At 35.6% G+C, this 19808-nt stretch overlaps 1 protein-coding gene across 27 annotated transcripts in view; it reads left to right on the top strand.

Annotated features, from left to right (window-relative positions):
* Positions 1–19808, top strand: part of Ptprd (protein tyrosine phosphatase receptor type D) — a 2079748-nt gene that overhangs the window by 599137 nt on the left and 1460803 nt on the right. For all 27 annotated transcript variants that reach the window (XM_063251000.1, XM_063251078.1, XM_063251071.1 and 24 more), the window contains one exon: positions 1902–2004. The gene's annotated coding sequence lies outside the window, so the exon portion shown is untranslated. The remainder of the gene's footprint in view (positions 1–1901; positions 2005–19808) is intronic.

Here is a 19808-nt window from a genome sequence, read left to right as displayed (position 1 = left end):
CGTAGGTAAGGTTGCAGCTCAAGTACCAATCGGATTCCAAATCCTGTGCACTGAGATATAAGTCAAAGATTTTCTGAAGATTTATTTCCCCTTATATCACCTTTTGTCTTTCTCCACTTACTCTCTAACTTTGGAAACTAGCAACAGGCTCCCATATACTTAGGACTCCAATGCATTTACTTCCATAGCTAAACTATGCAGGCAACCAGAGGAAAAGAAGAATCCTGTAATGCTTTCTTCAGGTTTTCTCTGTCCCATCATCTTACACTACCTGTGACCCCTAAGAGAGGACTCTTTCTGTCCGGAGGTCCTGGCTGCATCCCTTAATCCGTCCTAGTTAGCAGTAGCTGTTCCCTGGCCTCCTCCCTGAAGGCTTGGGGAGGGAACATCTCCACCATACGTTCTGCTGTGTTTTCTCTGCCTACCGCTCATAGTTTTAAAAATAGGTTCTCTATTAAACTCTCCTGAAATTATCCTAATTTGAAAACGCCATCTGTTTTTATGTGGCACCAAATCAACATTCAGAAGTTATTGCTATTATCTAAGTGAGAACTGCTGAAATTCTGCTGTTGCTGTAGCAGAGGAGATGAAGGGGGTGAAGGAACTCTCGCATATCAGAAAAATCTCAATCAAAAAAAGAGCAATATTCACTTTCAAGGCTTGCAAGTTGCATAAACCCTTCAAATTGCATTGGAAAAACAGTAAATAACTGCTAAGAAGGTGGAAAACAATAAGTAGTTTCTAGCTTGACATCAGAAGTTAGAGCTTGGGGGACTGGGAGAGGTTCACCTGCATTTGTTGAAATGTGGTAGTTATTCACAGAGGATATTTCTAGAATCAGGTGGTGATCCAAATATGCAATTAACAGCAAGTCCATACAATGAAATTGAAAGGGTCTCCTGGTATGCAGATCAAGCTGTAGAAAATATTGACCTTGTCAGTTTTGATTTGGAAGATTTAGGTAAGCAGGGACCATCAAGAATATCAGATAATGGCAAGATCCTCCCCATGTGAGTCAGTCAAACACCAAATCCTGGAAAGGGGGACAATAGCAAAGACAAAATAACAATAATAATAATAATAATAATAATAATAATAATCCTACTGGACCGTTGAAGGGCATTGCTGCATCTCTTCCATGCTTACCTAGAGTTCCTTAAGCCACTAGTTATATAGCAAACTGGAGTATGGCCCCATTTGAGGAAGGTCGAGAGGCTTGAATTGTGCAGAGTGCTGGATGCTGCCTGGCACCTCCACTTCACATAGGCAGCCCAGCCCTAAAATTGGTACCAAGCCTATGCCTGTATCATGTGGCAAAATGTTCTGTTTGCATCTCAAGTTTCACATGAGCAATACTTGGGTGTGCTGGACAAAACCGCAGGGCTGTTCATCACTATTCACGGTGAGGAACGTAAACTAAGACAGGCATTAAATTAATGGAATTGCAGTTCTAAATTTGGTTTCCTCCTGAGATCCATGTTCATCATAAAAATGAAGTAATATTTTCAGCATTAGCTTCTTTCTGGAATTTAAAAAAGGATTTTGGTTTGTGAATTTCAAGAATAATAAATGGAAAGTGACTTCCTAAATTAATACATCAGTTACTTCAAAGGGTTAAATCAAAGGGACAGGAATCATTGAATTGAAATGGTACACCACCTTTTATAAGGATGATTTTATAGGAGATAAAATATAGATGTCCCATTGACTCATGCAGGTGCTATATTAATCTTCAAGGTGTAAATTATAGAGGTGAAGAGTTTACACTGCTTCCCTTTGTGGTGAACATTCTGATTGGGTATCTTGTGTGATAGGAAAGATAATGAATATCTTATTATACCCAAAGTGACAGGAAAGAAAAAAAAAAAAAAATGACTGACGCTCTATTTTGTTGTATGTAGGAATAAAAGGCAAGTGGTTCCTGGCCGGATACTGCAGCGAAAGGTGTGAGCGTGGCAGCAGGATGGCACCAGCGCTGAGGGAAGCCATGGGCTTTGGCCCCAGGTGAGTTCGATGTCACCCATCGGGCTGGCTTCCTGTTACAAAGAGCCTGCTCTCTGCAGCTCTAAGGTGGGAGTCACACTGGCACTCCATCAGTCCGCCTCCCTTTCCACAGCATTGGAAGGTTTGGTCTCCTTTAAAAAATTATCCTTTTAAATTCATTTCTTCTGATCTTGCACGCCAATATCCATTTTCCCCTTCTCACTGAAAGTGACAGAGTGCAATGATGAAGGGATTTCCCTGTGAACCAAGTATCTCGTTGTCAGAGCTGTGAGTGAAGCATCATCCATCCCCCTTCCTGGGGAGCAAACAGGGGACAATTCCTGGAGGTGACTCAGGATGGGGGGTGGTTGAGTGCCTTGCTGTTGCTAGCAAAGGCCTTGATGAGTCTTCGGGGGGCTGATTCACCTGAGGCCCCAAGTGTTGTCCCTCTTAGCATCAGACCATTAGCATGGTAGGTAGCACAAGAACTCAAAAGATGCCTTCACTTCTGGTTTTACAAGTGTGTTGGTTCAGCACTGTGACACGGATTCAGTTTTGATTACCCCTGAGTCTGCTCTTTCATGAACCTTTGGCTAGCTTGCATGTGCATGTAGAGACATTATAGGAAACTTCTGTGGGATAAATAGTAACAGGCAATGAAAGACAGATGTTAGACAACATTAGAAATTTATGCTGGTCTTAAAAACATACTATGTCCTATATATAACTCACATAGAATCTCTACCTTCTATGGTTACAAAGACGGAGACCGAGTAAGGTCACAAGGAAAGTGCTGTAAAGAAATAGAAGCCTCTAGTCCACTGCTATGGAAGGCTGAGGCAGGAGGATTGCAAGTCCTCCTAATGACTTAGATATACACTATATCAAAATTACAAAAAAAGTCTAAGTATGTAGTTCAGTAGGAAGGCTCTAAGTACAATCCTCTGCCCCCCAAAAAGACTGCACAATAACCACTTGATCTGTTTATCAGATATCTTAATGAGACTTTATTTTACGAGGAATTTACTATCTACTTATTTAATGTAAGAAAAATTAGGACTGTCTGAAAAGCTTTAAACTAAAGGATATTGCTTATCATCTGTTTAGTAGCAGTGAAAATTCTGTACAGGGAAAATTTGTAATTGTATAGAACTCACAAGAGTTTTAAAATAATCTATAGAACAATTAAAACTCATGCTTTAGAAGAACACTTAAGACAAAGAGGAAGAAGAAATTTGTTTGTTTAGTTTTGTATTTTTTTGGGGGGGACAGGGTCTCACTATGCAGTTTCAGGCTTCCTTGAGCTCACTTTGTAGCACGCTGGTCTCAAACTCCCAACAATCCTCCTGCCTCTGCCCCCAGAGTGCTGGGATTACAGGCATATACTACCATGCCTGGCTGGAACAGGTTTATTCTCAAGATTTAAAGAAGAGGAGAATAATGTAACAACAGAGCATTATTAAGATTTTTATGTGTATGGAAAAATGCAAAAGAGTCATTGTGATAAAGTAATTACATTTACCATTCTATTTTTTAAAAAATTTTAACTATGTTTTCAGAATGTATATTTTCAACAATCAAGGGAAAAACCCTCTTAATTTTGAAAATTAAGTCCACAATTTATCCACTAGGCAAAAGCAGGGCTCTGGGGAATAATGAGGTTACAAAGAGTTCCTATACTTTCTAGAAGCATGAAAATTCAGATTACAAAATTGCAGTGAAATATTCTATTTGTATAAGTAATAATATTCCTACATATCATTTTATAGCAAAGAAAATGCCTTCTTATTTAATGGCAGTTATAAAGGTAAAAATAATAAGTGTGTAAAGTCCATAAAGAATGTGAGAAATTTGAGTAATGCTTTTGAGGCTAACTATAAAGGAATTTTCTTCTGATAATACTTATAACATTTGGTTAAGCTTAATTGTGCCACCTGGCCAGCTTGGGCTCTGCCTCAGGGATGACTGAAGCTCACTTCCTGTGTCTGGTGAGTCATGGAAGCATGGCCTTGGGTGCTATGTCTGGGCCCCCACTCTTCCTCGCTGGCACTCTTCCCTGCCTTTGACATGAGCATAGTTTTCCACTATGACCTTCAGCCAGAAACCTCAGTTTCTGCATGGAAACAAGCTAAGCATGAACGGAATCCTCTGGATCCATGAACCACGTTAAACTTCTCCTCTAACCAGTAGGTATTGAGTGTTGGATCTCAGTTATAGGAAAACTGACTAATACAAAACCTTTTAAATTCAAACTTCCTAGAAAACACAGTTCACCCTCTTCTAGACTCAGTCTCCTTCAGATTCATCTTCTCTTTCCTCCTTCCCCTCTAACAACATGAACAAAATTCTGTTTTACAGGGAGGTGTGTAACCAAGATGCCACCTAGATTGGCTGAGTAGACCACAGTCAGTCTCAGTGCACAGAACGTCAAATTTAGAAATATAATCATATTGAACACCTCCCTTTCTTCATGTCATTACTGAATTTACACTTGATAATTAATTGATCACTTTTCCATATTTCTCCTCAAATACAAACATTACAATATGAAAGTTAACTAAGTATAAGGACAAGCTATAAAGATGGCAAGAAAAAGTGAATAAAATTCTAGTTTAGAAATGGCAGCAAGCCAAAATATGCAGAGTGTAGATAGGTTGCACAGTGAGCCAAATTCAAATATCCGCTCTGCCATATACAGAATTTGTTGTTCAAAACATATTGGTCTCTTTATGCTTCAGAGACATACATTACTCATTTATCCTAAATTTCCCTACTCTGTAAATCAGCTAAACTCATATTTGTAAAGGCACTTTTAAGGTGCTTAAAAACTGCTAATCGTGGCTAGATTTATAGCACCAACCAAAAGAACAGACACAGCTCAATCCAAGCATCGAGTTTAAAGAACATAAGTGAGTTTCAGAAATAAACTGGCCTTCAAAAGATAGTGTGTGTGTGTGTGTGTGTGTGTGTATGTGTGTGTGTGTGTGTTCATCTGTGCTTCAGAGGAGAAAGAGATTACTTCTACTGAATCAGATGCTGAACTTGGCCTTCTATTTTCCTTTATCTAATCCAAAGTCAGTTATTACAAGGCAAGTCTCAAATACAGCATTGAAATCCATTGGTGTCAGGTCAGTGCCTCTCTCCGGAGTGTGGGCCAGATTCATTTTTTTCCTACTCTCTAGCGCCATCTGTCTGTGTTTTGGTTATTGTGGTGATGAAATATCTCTTCTAGGAAGAGGATCTGGAAGAGGGTATTTGCTGATTAAGTCTCCCTGTCTTTTTCATTTTCATTCATGTAGCCTGCCCATCAGATCAGTGTGGTTCAATAGTTTGTGATAGTCTTTTTTTCCTCAGATAAAAGATAGAATCCCAGTCTGAGTAAGAACCTGCCCTAGATAGTGAGCACAGCACGTAAAGCAACTTCTTCCATAAAGTCTACTCAGAAAATAAATGTGATAGGAAAATTAAAGATGCAGAGTATTAAGATAACACTGATTCATTGATCTGGAAATTAACTCCGTCCATATCATATTACATACACTGCATGATCTGAAAGTTAAGCTGCAGCTAACATTATGCAGCAATGAAAGTTATTATTGCTAAATCTAAAGTAGTGTTAAATTTCAGCACTTGAGATTACATTTGCTGAAGTACTATAATTTAGAGAATATTTTGCAAAGTGTAATAAAATTGGAAATTGTCAGAAGATGTGAAATTTTACACATGAATCAGTGTTCATTTGTCATTTAGGCATTCAGTTCTAAAATAAAACAAAATGGATCTAACGTTAGTCACATTCAGCACTTAGATTTCAAAATAATAGATTTTATATAGTAAATTAAAGTGAATTAGACAAGTACTAATCAAAATATTTCTATCTTTACTCATGTGTCTCAAACAAATGCAGACGACACAAAAGTAAGCTGGATTCTAAAGAGACTGACTCTGACAATAATGCCTCTCAAAAACTAAAGAAAGATGTGATAAAACAAAGCAAATTAAGTATCCACTAGGAACATTTCATTGCCCTAAATTTTTAGAGACTATAGTATGCATAAAATATTTCTGTCTACAAGGAATGTATCATCCACCATAGCATTTACATCTATGTATGCTAAATGGTACATTATTATGTGTACATGTGCATATTACACTAAAGATAATATTAGTTTTAGGCTATACAGAATGAAGAAGCTGGGCATGGTGGTACATGTTCATAATCTCAGCATTTGGGAGGCTGAGGCTGGAGGATCACTGAATTTGAGGATGGCCTGGGCTGCATAGTGAGTTCCAGTCCTGCACGCACTGCGCAGAGACCTTGCATAGTAAACAGAAATGAAATGCACATTTTTAAAATAAAACAGACTACATATGAGTTAAACAGCTGAAAATGCTTCTTGGAGGAAGTCAAAACTGATGTATATCAAATAGCACAGATGAGCCTCTGGGGAATGGGATTTAGATGGAGGGAATGGTATATGTACCAAAGATGAGAGTGAATTTAGAGCACACAGGAAAATAAGTTAATAGATTTTTTTTGTTTTGTTTTTAATAAAGGGAAGTAATGTAAGGTAATGCTGGAAAGAAAGGAAAGAGATTAACTTTTCTGTGTTAGATTTCAGCCCAAGGAATTGGGATTAAAATTTATTTTACCTTTTTCCTCCAGTGATTTGTTACTTTTCAATAGGTTCAACCTCAATAAAATCACATTGCAGAATGCTAGTATACATTTTTCTAACCTAATGTGGAAATACTTGATATTAGAATTACTGGTTTAGTATACAGTAGTTTCTACCAAACCTGTGATGGTCATAGAAGAGCTTTATTACCAAAGAATTAATAAGTAAAATTAACTTCCTATGGCATATAAAGTGTAAAATTTAGTGAATAAATACTTTTTCCATCTTCAAATATTGTTAATTCCCTACATCTGTTAGTCCTAACATTAGAAATCAAGGCTTTGTGACAATGGAAATTAACCTTGGTACTGTATAGGAAACCTTTTATTATTTATAGCAAGAAAAATTCAGATTTATAGGTTTAGATAAAGGTGGAATTTTTATATAACATGAAATATTCAGTAACATTTTTTATCTTAATAATGACTATAACTTTATTTTCTCAAAGTACTTGAGTATTTTAATAAAATCTCTGGAAATTTTCACATTAATGTTAGTGAAAAATATTTTGGCTTCAGGATGCAGCTGTATCATTTTTGTCAAGAATGAGTCAGATACATCTGAGGCTTATGAGGGCTATTGCTGCCATTTCTCAGCTCTGATTAGTGGTACCCTGGTCTTTAGGTTTATCAGTTTTAAACCGTAGTGCTTATGTTTTCCACTTTTTACTCCTTTCTTGTACTTTCATTGAATACATATTTGAAAGTCAAAGTTTTGTAGGTCCTGACTCCTTTCACAGTATGTTTTTGTTTGTTTGTGTTTGTGTTTTAAGCCACGATTCCACTATGTAATGCAAGGTCTTGAACTCACTTTGTAGCCCAGGCGGGCCTAGAACTCGAGGTGATCTTGCTACCTCAGGTTCCAGATCCCTGAGGTTGTAGGCATGTGCCACTACACTGGGCTCACATTGTTTCTGATATTTTCCTATTGCTTCCCATTTTTCCCTGACTTTACCTTAAAAACTCAATTATTGTTAGTTTGTACAACTAAAAAACAGCCCTTACACATGACCCTGTTTCTGTGTTCACATTTCACATATCCTTTCTTTGTCTTATAGTTAACACAGTAATTCTTCTGTGATATAAACATTACCATGTAGATGTCTTCAAAATATTAATATTTCTATTGTTCATGTTGAGTATTTTTAATTCACTACAACAAGGTAGATGTGTGTTGATATATTGGCAAAATGTCAGGTAATATTGAAATAGAATTTAGAGACCTGAGGTATCTAAGAATTTGGACGTTTGTCTAAAGATTGGAGAACCCTGATAATTACAATAAAACAAAGACAAAATCAAGAAGAAGATGCTAGTACAATAAAAAATTGAGAGAGCAAAATTTGAAGATAAAAGCAATTGACAGAAAAGTTCTCAAAGAAAAGCAGAATGGTTAAGGTAGAAATTATGTGTTTAAAAAGATTGCTTGAAAATGAAGTCAGTGTTGTCATCTGCTGGGCAAAATTAATAAGCAAAAATATTGAAAAAAACTGATAAAAGACTGTGACATTCAATATTTCTACTTAATGACAGAACATGACAAGAATGCTGTAAAACTTATTAATGTAGCATGAACAAATACTGTTCTAGTTATCCAAAATGTAAAGTGTTCTCCAAGTATTCTTTTTGTAATATAGAACATCTCCCCAAATTACCTATGATCTAGGTATAGGGACTCCAGTACCAGCATAGCAGCAGTTAAACTTCCTTTCTCTTAGATCTCATGTCTCTGGAGACACCAAATTCCACTGAAACCTTAGGCAGGTTATGTGTTCATTGTGAATGGTGAATATGCACAATCTCTTGCCTTGTAGAAAGAAAGATACCAAATTTGCTTAATAAGGCAACATTTTTAATCTTGCCCTTGTAATCAGAAGAAGTATCACTTACTTTTTAGGTAACAGTTATTTCCCTTTGATCATTGCTATTACAATTTGTGATGAATTGTAGATCCACAAGAGTTCAATTTTTTTTCCAATCAGTCCTGACAGTAAAATACTGCCATGTAAAATATATGCCAGCTTCTAGTCAAAGAAATCACTTTTTAATATTGTCCATTTTTAAATTTAGTTACACTTAGTGTCCCTGTGGAAATTCACAAATTTTCTCACTGACAGAAGGAAAACCATCATGCACTCTGGGCAGGAGCTGAAAGTAAGGACAGAAAGGGCTTCCTGTCAAACTTTTAAACATTAGAAACAACATGTCTACATACAAACTTACAACAATGTGTGATCAGCCTCTGCTTCCACTAAGGCCCACCAAACCTTTGCTTTCAACTTCTGTCAAAGAATATATCCTATTTTTTAAAGTAATTGCTTTTAATAAATTAAAGGCAACAACTTCATCTTCTGAGCTCTCTTTGGGAGGGAGATTGTTTTACTTTTGAAAGTATGCCACAAGTAATCCTGAACTGTGTTTCTTTATGAATATTTAGCCCTAGGAACTCAGGGACAGAGAATAGTTCTATATAATCTCATAAAGAATATCTGTATGTAAACTATGCATTCGATTGTTAAAATGACTTATGTGGTTTCGCAGTAATAGGAATTGTTCTAACTTTTAAGGTCAGTTTTATTTGTATACCTAGGAAGATGTGATTTATTCATCAAAGAATAATAAGTTGTTTATAATAACAGTAAGAGAACCACAGCCACTTCCTCCAAACCTCTGTGGGCTTTAGTCTTGTTCAATAAAACCCAATGTTCAAATTTTGCATAGATATAGACATTATGTCATGTTTACTATGCTCATTTTGACTCATCAGCTTTGAATATTACCTGTTAACTTCCTATGACATAAATAAGATTTATGACACACCTGTGGGTTACAGTTTCCTTTCTACTATACTCTCAGTGTGTTGAATAAAATTATTTGCTTGAAGTGAATATTTAGTGTTCACATTATTGTAACTATGTAAATATTTTTCCTAGGTTTCTATTTTAGCATATTAACTTTTCCTGAAGTTCATAATATCGCCCACAGTTATTTGATTCTTTGAGCCAAGTGATGAGAATATTTATGAGTCCCACTATCATTGGTGTGCTGTGATTGTCAGCCCTCCACCTTCTTGCTCCCATAGAGCTCACCGCTGCCTCAGCCTCCTGGCACTGCTTTGTCAGTTTGGATTCAGGTCACCGGGTTGCACTCCTTCCCACTTGTGCAGAGCCCCAGCCTTCTATAGCTTTCTGAAGTGATGTGGTGGCCAGAAAGCCTGAGTACTTGACTTCAGAGGTCTACTCACAATCTTCCACCTGATTGATATCTGTTTCAGTATGTTTGGGAAAATATAGATTACCAGTACATTTCCCAGTTAAGAAAGCTAATGCCAGCTTAATTGCCTTTTATTTACAGATGGCTTCTGTTTCACTTTTTTCTATTGTAGGCACTTCATAGCATTTCTAAAATTCATCATGTTACAGAAATGTGCATGTGTGTCTGTATGTGCACATGTATGTAAATTCTTCATGCTTTTATCTTACATAGCACATAACAATTGTTACAACACAGTTTTCCTCCAGGGTGAAGTCTAGTTGAGAAGTGTGGATTGTAAAGAATTGCTACATCTCTTCAAATCCCCTCAGTCTAGAACACTTACCCAGATTTTCTGGCCTTTCACTACTATATATATATATAATGCAACCTCCCTCTCCTTAATAGCATATTTTTAATTTTGGTTTACCTGAGGCTATGCTTTTAGTCTCTAATTTTCTAGCTTCTCCATTTCATTGCTTATTTTATAGTGTTCTGGGTGGCTTTTGTTTTATTATAATACAAGTTTTTATCCTCCACATATTTATTATAGAGATTATTGTCCTTTAGTTCTACACATCCTCCCTGTTTACCTCAGTCTCTTACAGTTAGTATCAGAGATCTCAATCATGCTGAAGTTTTAATCTAATTACCAGTTACCTTCACTACTTCACTCATACCATAGGATGGAGTTTTGTCATAGGAGCTGGACTAATAGAGTAGGTTGATAGTGTTCTGGACACTAAGCAGGCGAGGGAGGCTATAGACTCTTTGATTAAGAACTTATAATAGTGGCTTTGCCCAAAGTCTAAAATTTGTAAGGCTGGATTTCTCTGAAGAACAACTAGTTATCAATGAAGAGATTTAAAGAAGGGGCTTTGTGATTGATAATGAGTGATGTTCCCTCTGTGGAGGAGAGACGCAGTAATTACTTTGAAACTGTATGGATTGTGCCTTTTGAAACAGTGCTTTATCTCTACTTTATTTTTGAAGTACTCACTTCTTCCTCGTTTTGGGCCCTCATGACTTCTGTGGGTGGCATGCTGAATTTTTCTTGGTGGGCCACACTGTGGGGTCACAGGTGGTGCATCTTGGCTCTCTCACGATGATCACTTCTCTACTTGCTTCCATATTTCCACAGTTCATGGGGATACAGCACTCTGTGTCTCAGAGCAGACTGTCTGCACTTGAATCCTAGTCTTCTCTCTCCCTGAATATGTGATGATCAGCATCGTTTAGGGTTTCTGTCTGCACACTTCTTTCTGTATGGAACAGAGATAGTGCTAAGAACACTGCAGATCTTGAGTTAGAGCAGTGCTAACTCAGCTCCCGTGCTATCAGCCTGACTACTTTTACCATTTGTCTTCCTCTGCTGTTTCTACTTGAGGATTTTGAAGCCCTATAAATATTTTTAAAATTATTTTTCATAATTTATGAGGGGAATGTAGAAGGACAAAAGATGCATTATTGAGGCAAATAATCTCGTCTTTTAATTTTACTCTCAATTTCTCCCTGAACATTCTCCTAGTGAACTTTTGTCTGATTTGTAAGTTCTTTTTTTAGCATATCTCATTTCATCTGAAGGACAAAAGGAAAAAAAAAAAAAAAAAAACCTGCTTTTTGAAACACTCAGATTAATTTCAGAATTTTACTTATGTGTATAAAAATTATTTTCTGAAATATTTTACTAGGTGTAATTATGTGTATGTGCTATAAAATCTTAAATAATTTATCAATGTTCCTTTTCAGATAATGATGTTTGTCTATGACAACTTATGATCCAAATGACTTAAGGACCCTATCAATTAATATTATCACATATAACATTATAAAAATTATATTTTTTGTATTTCACTCTGTATAATTCATTAAACTGTTAATAGAATCCCTATATTCTGTATATATATATATATATATATATATATATATTTATTTATATATTTATAGGTAGAAGTTTCAGTTATTTAAATATTTATAAAATGAGAGTTGAGAGCAGCACTTTTGAAAAGCAGTTAATAATGAACAGACACCAAGAGAGCTATCATTATAACAGCAAAGTGCTCTGCAACTCCAATAACTTCAGCGGTGCAGAAGCAGGCCATCAAATTTAATTAAACGCAGTCAAAAATAAACTGAGAAATTGAACTGTAAAAGGTTGTCCTTTGCCAGGAGCTGAAGGCAAAAGAAAGCAGAGAGAGCCTTGAAAGTGGTAATGAATTGATAAGCCTTACTGCCTGCAACGTGTAATTTGCTCTGTCAGATTTTAGTATCAGTTAAAACTAGATTAATAGAGCAATCACAGATTCTCTATCTTAAATCTTTCTGTGTTACCCCCTTATTATAGTGTCTCATGATAGATGGAAGCCTGAGTGGCTCAAAATTCCAATGCATTGCTCTGCTCAATCACTTTTTAAATAATGCTGGCATCTACATTTGCTGGACACGAGCATTATCCTGATATATTAAAAGCAGAAATAAATTTAGTTATTGACAGGCTTTAGCCCTCATTTCCCAAAGAGGCTTAACTCCTTTTTATACAACTGAAGAATGTCAATGATTGACATCTCCTTCCACCACTAGGGCCTACCATGGTGAAGTGAATGATAAAGAGGCGATAACAGATTTATTGTTGCTTTAAACACTCAGATTAATGTGGATCTTCATAAACAGTACCACAAGGACAAAAACAATTTTTCCTCGACCACTTTATTTTTATAATAATGTTCTTTAATGAAGCTAAAGACTTCCTGCTGTGAACTTATTATGTTTTTCAACATCAGTGAGAAATAGATTCCCCCTGAATTGTAAGAGAGATCATGAAACAGCAGGGATATTGAAATAGAGGATCAATTACTTTTCTGCAGTAATTTTGAACTGGAAATGGCTATCGCACAGCCTATGCAGACGAGACAGCTTACTGGAAAAGCAGTGTGCAAATTATGCAGACCACAAACAGCTGAGGTAAACAAACTGTTTTGTTTTATAATATCTTTCAACATGGTTGCACAGTCACTCTTCAAAGAGCAAGTATTTTAGATAAGTTTTAGAAGAAGCAAACAAAAACTAAAAATAGAAATTTATGTTGTCAATGTAACATAGAAATTTAAAACATACTTTAGAATTTTCTTGAGAATTGCTAATAACACCTAGTCAAATCCTATGCATTTAGCCTCAAGGAAGGAATTTTGATTATGATGAAAAATTCAGATGTAGATAGGGATAAAAATATCGATATAAATTTAAGAGATCATGCTGCATTTATGAAATACACTGTAATTTGTGAAGTGCTTTTATACCCATTATGTCATTCAATCCTGGTGGCAATCCTAATGGAATATGAGTCCAAACAGGTGCTGATGTCTTATGAATGCTGCAGTAATGAAGAAAAGGTTCAGGCAGGTTAAATAATTAGCACCAGGTCGCTTAAGCACCTGGACCTCTGAATAACCCAGCACTCTTTTCCTTCAGTATTTATGAGAACTCCCAACTTTCCAAACGCAAATCATTTAGCTATAATATAGTCAGCGCTAGCGGTGTATGTAATTTCCATTTCCATCTGCCACAGTCGGGCAGGAGCTGCTTCTCATTTGTGCTGATAGGAGAACCACACGGATCAGTGGGCCTGTGGAGAATGCAGGCTCTTCAGTGTGCTTCCTTTGAATGATTGTCCTGCAGCGCATGCCGGGCGGACTCCACAGCCTGCCAATGTGCAGAAAGCTGAAGTCCCTGCTAAGGGATCTGTCCGAAAGCTTCTTCAAAGCGAGTGCACAGCTGGAAACACAGCCAGCTCTGCCTGGGTAGGGAAAGACTAGCTGAAGGACGGTTGGGTTGGGTGGTGTTTGGGAGAGACGATCAGGACCATGGCCAGTAGCTTTGGTTGAAAGGAGTTTGGTGTTCAAGGTGATAAAGACTTCAAAGTGGTGAGAAGAAAGATCCCAATGTCCATGCTTGGGATAATAAAGGAAATATGTAGAACTGTAAAGGTTGTGTTAATTAAAAAATTAAAGGTACTAAGAGTTTAAGGAATAAATTGCTAAAAATTAAAAGCAATAATAGATGAAATTGAAATGTTATGAAACACATTTATATTTACATAAAACAAATGGCACTGATATGCATATTATCATTTTTCTTCTCTTCGAGACAGACTCTCCATATGCAGTTCAGGATGGCCTTGGGCTCACTTTGTAGCCCAGGATGGTCTCAAACTTGCTACCAACCCCTAACTCAGTCTCCTGAGTGCTGGGATTACAGGCATGTACCACCATTCCCAGGGGTATTGTTACCTTTAATAAAATTAATTTCTATTTCATGATAGCCAAAAAAAGGCTAGTATATTTCCTCAATATTAAGATCAACATTGATAATTGAAAAGGTAATAATAAATTATAAAAATTCTCAATTTTTATGATGCTATTCTTTGGAAAAACCTTTTGTAATTTGAAAATATTGTAAGGAAAAAAATTAAAACAAATAACCAGAGCTTGGGATAATTTAGTGATTGCATAATATGCATAAGACCGTAGGTTCACAATCCAGTAACACCATAAATAAATACAAGTGAAAATAAATCTAACCAGATATCACAGCATATCAACACAGATTGTAAAGTATGAGTTGCTTAAACTCATGATCACACACCTGACTGAAAGTTAGAGTTACCACAGCCCAGAATTAAGGAGGAGTAGATTACTGTGTATGCATCAGACCAAGGAAAGATCAGAATTCAAAATCAAAGCCAAACATGGTAGGACAGGTCTGTAACCCTATCACTTAGGAGGCTGAAGCAGGAGAATCACAGTGAGTTTCAGACCAGCCTTGGCTATATTAATAATCAAGATCAGCCCAAGCTACATAGCAAGATCCTATCTCAAACACTGTTCAAAATCTGAGCTAACTACTAAATATGTACTGTTTGTGCAACATTAATAACTAAAGCAGTGTAAGTAAGCAATTTTCTATAATAACATTAATTGGATTATGACTATGTACCACACATTTTTCTAAGAACTCTACATGTACAAAATACAACTGATTATATACTATATAGTTATAGTAAGTATATTCTAGTTTCAGATATAAGAATAATGGAGTACAGCAGGCTTAAGTATCTTACTTGGAAAATATCTACAGAAGTCCTGAACAGCAGTCAGGTACATTCAGCTCCACAGCATTCACCTTCTCCACTTTCCAGGTCACCGTAAAATAATAGTGATTATACCTATCCAATCACCAGAGTTTTGTCTGTCTACATTAAAAATATGCTAGCAGCACAAGAATTTGAGAATTGCAAACCAGAACAGAATGAGATTACTTGCATATTCCTGAATTACTTTAGATTGTGAGAAAATCCATTTTGCTTTATAAGATAATAGGAAGAAAGCAAAGTTTGCATTTTTTGTTTCATTATTTTCACTTCTTCTGGAATACAAAATTCTATTTAATAGCACTCAATGACTTTGTGTAAGAATGATGTTCCTTACGATGTTGGCATTTGTAAAATAAAACCCACAGTCTTTCTATGTCTTCAAATGTAGGTTTGCATTAAAACCACCTACTAGATTGGTTTTCAGCATGACAGATAGGATCTCGTATACAGTCCTGCTACTGAAAATTGCACATGCCTAGATCACCTGTGTCTCTGTGTTTGTATATGGATGTATGTATGTATATGAACACACAATTGATCTTCATTCTATACGTATGAATTTCCTTCTTGCTTATATGTCCTTGTGTCACCACTCGCCAGTCAGTGCTTGACTTATTGTGCATCTATCACTGGTGGACATACAAAGTACAGTGAACATTGTGGATGACAGAGCACACAGAGTGAACTCACAGTGGGCTGAGTAACACACCGAGTTGTTATTTCAGCTTTCATACTGCAAATATGTGTCTTTTCCATGGTCTGTTTAATACCACCTTCTTCTCACATGTGCCTGTGTGTGTGCATTGGGGAATATTTATATAGTTTAAATAGTCCCTGATCCTAGTACTAAATTGCTGTCATGTGTCCCTAAATGGTGATGCACCTTGTGGATGATATGCACATGTTAAATAAGCTTCATTCTGGCATGAGTTATGTGTTACACTGTCTGTGTGTTCAGCACAAAGAAATAAAAAAGGTACCTTTAAACAGAAATACTCAAAAAGTGAATTTGTGTATTCATTAATTGATAAAGACTGTGATAGTTGGTGAAAACACTATGACTGTGCCTGGTAGAAATCTTATTCTTTAGATCCCCTAGGAATAATACTGTGGTTGCAACCAATTCAGTGTCACAGGAAATTTATAGAATATAACACAGAACAATGATTGTGTATCTCACCTTTGCCAAAACAGTTTCATCAAATTCCAGTCCACCCTGATTCTTGTACTATTCCAGGAATCTCCTAAGTCACCTCTCCTATTCCCTTAAAACCCTAGTGTTATTTACTTTACAATATTTTAAAATTGTATTGTCTGGAAAATTTCTGCTATAGCATAGAATGATTGTTTTTCAAAATATTTCAATTTTAGTCATCTAACAACATAAATCTTTGCCAAAACCATAAAACATATAAATCCATAATAATTGTTCACAGAATTAAGTTCTTTTCCAATGACACATATTCTAAGATTTAACAAGAAAGAATTGGGAGCAAGAAAATAAAATAATTGTTAGTTAAAACCCCATAGGGAATGATAGTGAATAAAATTCATGACATATATAGGAATTAGCCACAGAAAATCAAGTTTATTTTGTTTTCTGATAAAGAGAAGAGAAGAGAAAAATAAAAAATAAAGAAAAACTAGGAAATGATATAGAAGGCAAAATACTTAAGTCAAATGTACAGGAAGTTAGACAGGACAATTTAAATTTTCCAATTAAAAAGTAGGCAAAGTCATGTATACATAGGAACTGGTGTATTTGAAAGCTAAGTACAGGTTTCCTGAGAACTCGCAGAAGCTGATGAGATAAACACAGATCTTATCCTCAGGTGACTATAGTGTCATGTAATAGAAGAGAAACACACACCCACATGTGTGCAATGCACCATTGGCATTGGATTGCACGTGGTATAATATGTGACAGGATAGCACAAGTGAAAGGCAGTGGGGATAATTCAGCAAACAAAGTTAAGCGTTTGCCATTTGCTTATCATTCAGAAGTTAATACATGGGTGTAGTTTTTAAAAAATACATGAGGAAAATTGTATAATAAGAAATTGAAGAAATAGGTGATAAATTATTATAAAATTAATGGATGAAAAATGCTTGTGCATCTTTTGTACCTTTTAATTGTATCTGTAATTATGAAAATCTGCTTAACCTTGGGGATTGTAATAAAATGAGCAAAAAGGAATATTGGTTTAGTGAAAATTCCTAATAGGGAATCACAGAAGCTGTAGAGGCTGTTTTTCCCCTTGTGAATTGAAGTCTACTCTTTGTAACTTAGCATGGTATATTTTAAGTTAACTGCTCACTTCAGCAGCACATGCATGAAAAATTTTAAGTTAAAAAATACACAGTAGTTATTATTAAATCAAACTTACTGGGAACAGTTTCCATATTGTCTTTAAAATGATGTATGTCATATTGCTGGCATTAAAATTTAATACATCTGTATCGTTTTAGAAAAGTTAGAAAGTTCAAATAAGTTGCAAAAATAAGAACATAAAATGCTTCTAATCTCAGTTCTTAAGGATAATTGTAGATAATTTTGATAGTTTATTCCTAGATGTTTCTGAGGTATGTTTACATTTCATCATCAATGCTAGGATTTATTTAATCAATATGTTTGAAAAATTTCCTGATTTCAATCACTTTGTTTCAATGTTTTAAATATATGGAATATGTTTATTAAATATCACACATTCATATATGGGATATGATGAGACTTAGAAACGATAGTTTTCCAAGCCTATATGGCAGTTCCTTTGTAGAAGAATGTTTAGCCCAGGCTACTTGAAACATGATTGCAACAAGCATGACACTGTCAAACTTTTATAAAGTACTTCTTTCACAAAAGTGCATATGTGAACATATTGCAAATTCTATTGTAGTAAACAAAACCCATTGTTTCAAATGGTTCACTAAACTCCATTGCCAATTGCAGGGTCTCCTGTAACCCCAGCTATTTGGGAGATTGAGACAGAGAATATTGAGTTCAAGATTAGTCTAAACAATACTGCAGATTCTGTTTTAAAACAGATGCATCCTTTGGTAGATCTGTTGCTGTTTTTCAGCAAGTCTCCACCAGTAAGTATTTTGGTTACTTCTAATTCTAAGGAAAAAAAAAAAAAAAAAAAAAAAAAAAAAAAAAAAAAAAAAGCACTCAAAGGAAGAAATTTTCGCAAACAACTTTGCTTATTCTTTTTCCTCTCTGCTCAGGGGATGCAAGAAACTAGAAGCAGAACTGCTGTATCAAGGTCTGTGTACGTCTTACTGTGTCCAAGGAACCCGCAGGCAACAGTGCCACTTTGCCCTCCCAGGAAAATGCAGATCTGAGAATTGCTCTCTCCATATCCCCAGCTATGAACATATATATTTCAATCTGCATCAATCATATATTTTTATTTAAAAATAATGTTTATTCTCTGTACTCTAAAATTTTAAGAGCTTTCTGGAAAATTAAACAGGCTGAGGGAGAAATTCTAAAAACACAGTTTTCAAAATATAATTTGTCATTCTTTAGAGATCAATTTTTCACCAGCAGTGAAACAAATCCAGGCAATTCAGACTTTTATTTTCACCAGTTAGTAATTCAGACTAACAGAACTGTTCTTCCCTTTGACTTACTACATAAATTACCACTTTCTCAATTAAGCAATTAGAAGACATCAATCAATGTGGGCATTGATTGATGATCAGTCATCATTATTTCATAGGATATAATTTCCTATGAAGTTTCACTTACATGAAGTCTTTTCAATATAACACAGAAAAATATTCAAAGCATTTAGGAGTGATGTAATAGATGCCAAAATATATTGAACTGTGCTAGTAGTATTATGAATCTGCAAATCTGAGAGCGAGAAGACAATTAAAAAAAAAAGAAAGAAAGAAAACTAGTTAGTATTCAGAATCAAACAGAGCAGGATCAAACTTGGCCTGCTGACGAACAAGCATTTCCAGGAGACAGGAAATCCAAAATGAATTGCTTCTGAGGTTTTCCAAGTCCTGACAATGTTAACATTGTTCTTCACCATTATTTTCACAGTCCATTCTCTTCCATCTTATTTGTGACGTTAGTCAAGTGTTTCTTTTATTATTTCAACTAGATTATTAGTATGCTGGTCAGGCCAGACTCACAATTATCTTTAACTCCATTCCCTTTTAGGCAGAAATATGCAGCCTACAGTCCAAGAATGATTTGAGCCACAAAGCTGTTCCAAAAATATGCAGTAATTGGTTATCATCCTAATTCTCTTCAAAACTTCTATTGTGAAGTAACAATGCAGGAAACTGTCTCACTAATCCTGGGAATGATGTGTATTTCATGTTTTAGTGAAGTCTGAACTGTTCTGAGAATCATAATGCATGGACATTAGGCATCACAACAAGCTACTTTATCACAATCCTTGTCATGTTTTACTATAAATTTGTACTTGAGAATTTTTCACATAACAATATATAAAAATATTCTTTTTCTGAAGGCCAATGGGATTGATTTCTCTCAGGCCTCAGGGCCATGCGGATGACAGTCTGCTCCTGGCTGATGATGGTCCTCTTTCTGAGTTAACTACTCTGATGCCTCAAATTGATTTGCAATGATTCATAGAAGAAAAGCGGTCCTAATGATATGGACAGGAGGGAGAGCCTACCTCAAAATTTTATCTTTCACATCTTAGTCTTTTTATATATAGATTACTTTTTTGGTATACCTGATTCTTTCTAAGAAACTTCAAGTTG

The sequence above is a fragment of the Cavia porcellus genome, unplaced genomic scaffold, assembly GCF_034190915.1.
Source record: "Cavia porcellus strain 051 isolate PalLab524CR breed Dunkin Hartley unplaced genomic scaffold, mCavPor4.1 scaffold_1, whole genome shotgun sequence".
Taxonomy (NCBI): Eukaryota; Metazoa; Chordata; class Mammalia; order Rodentia; family Caviidae; genus Cavia; species Cavia porcellus.
This window is presented reverse-complemented; position numbering and strand designations above follow the sequence as displayed.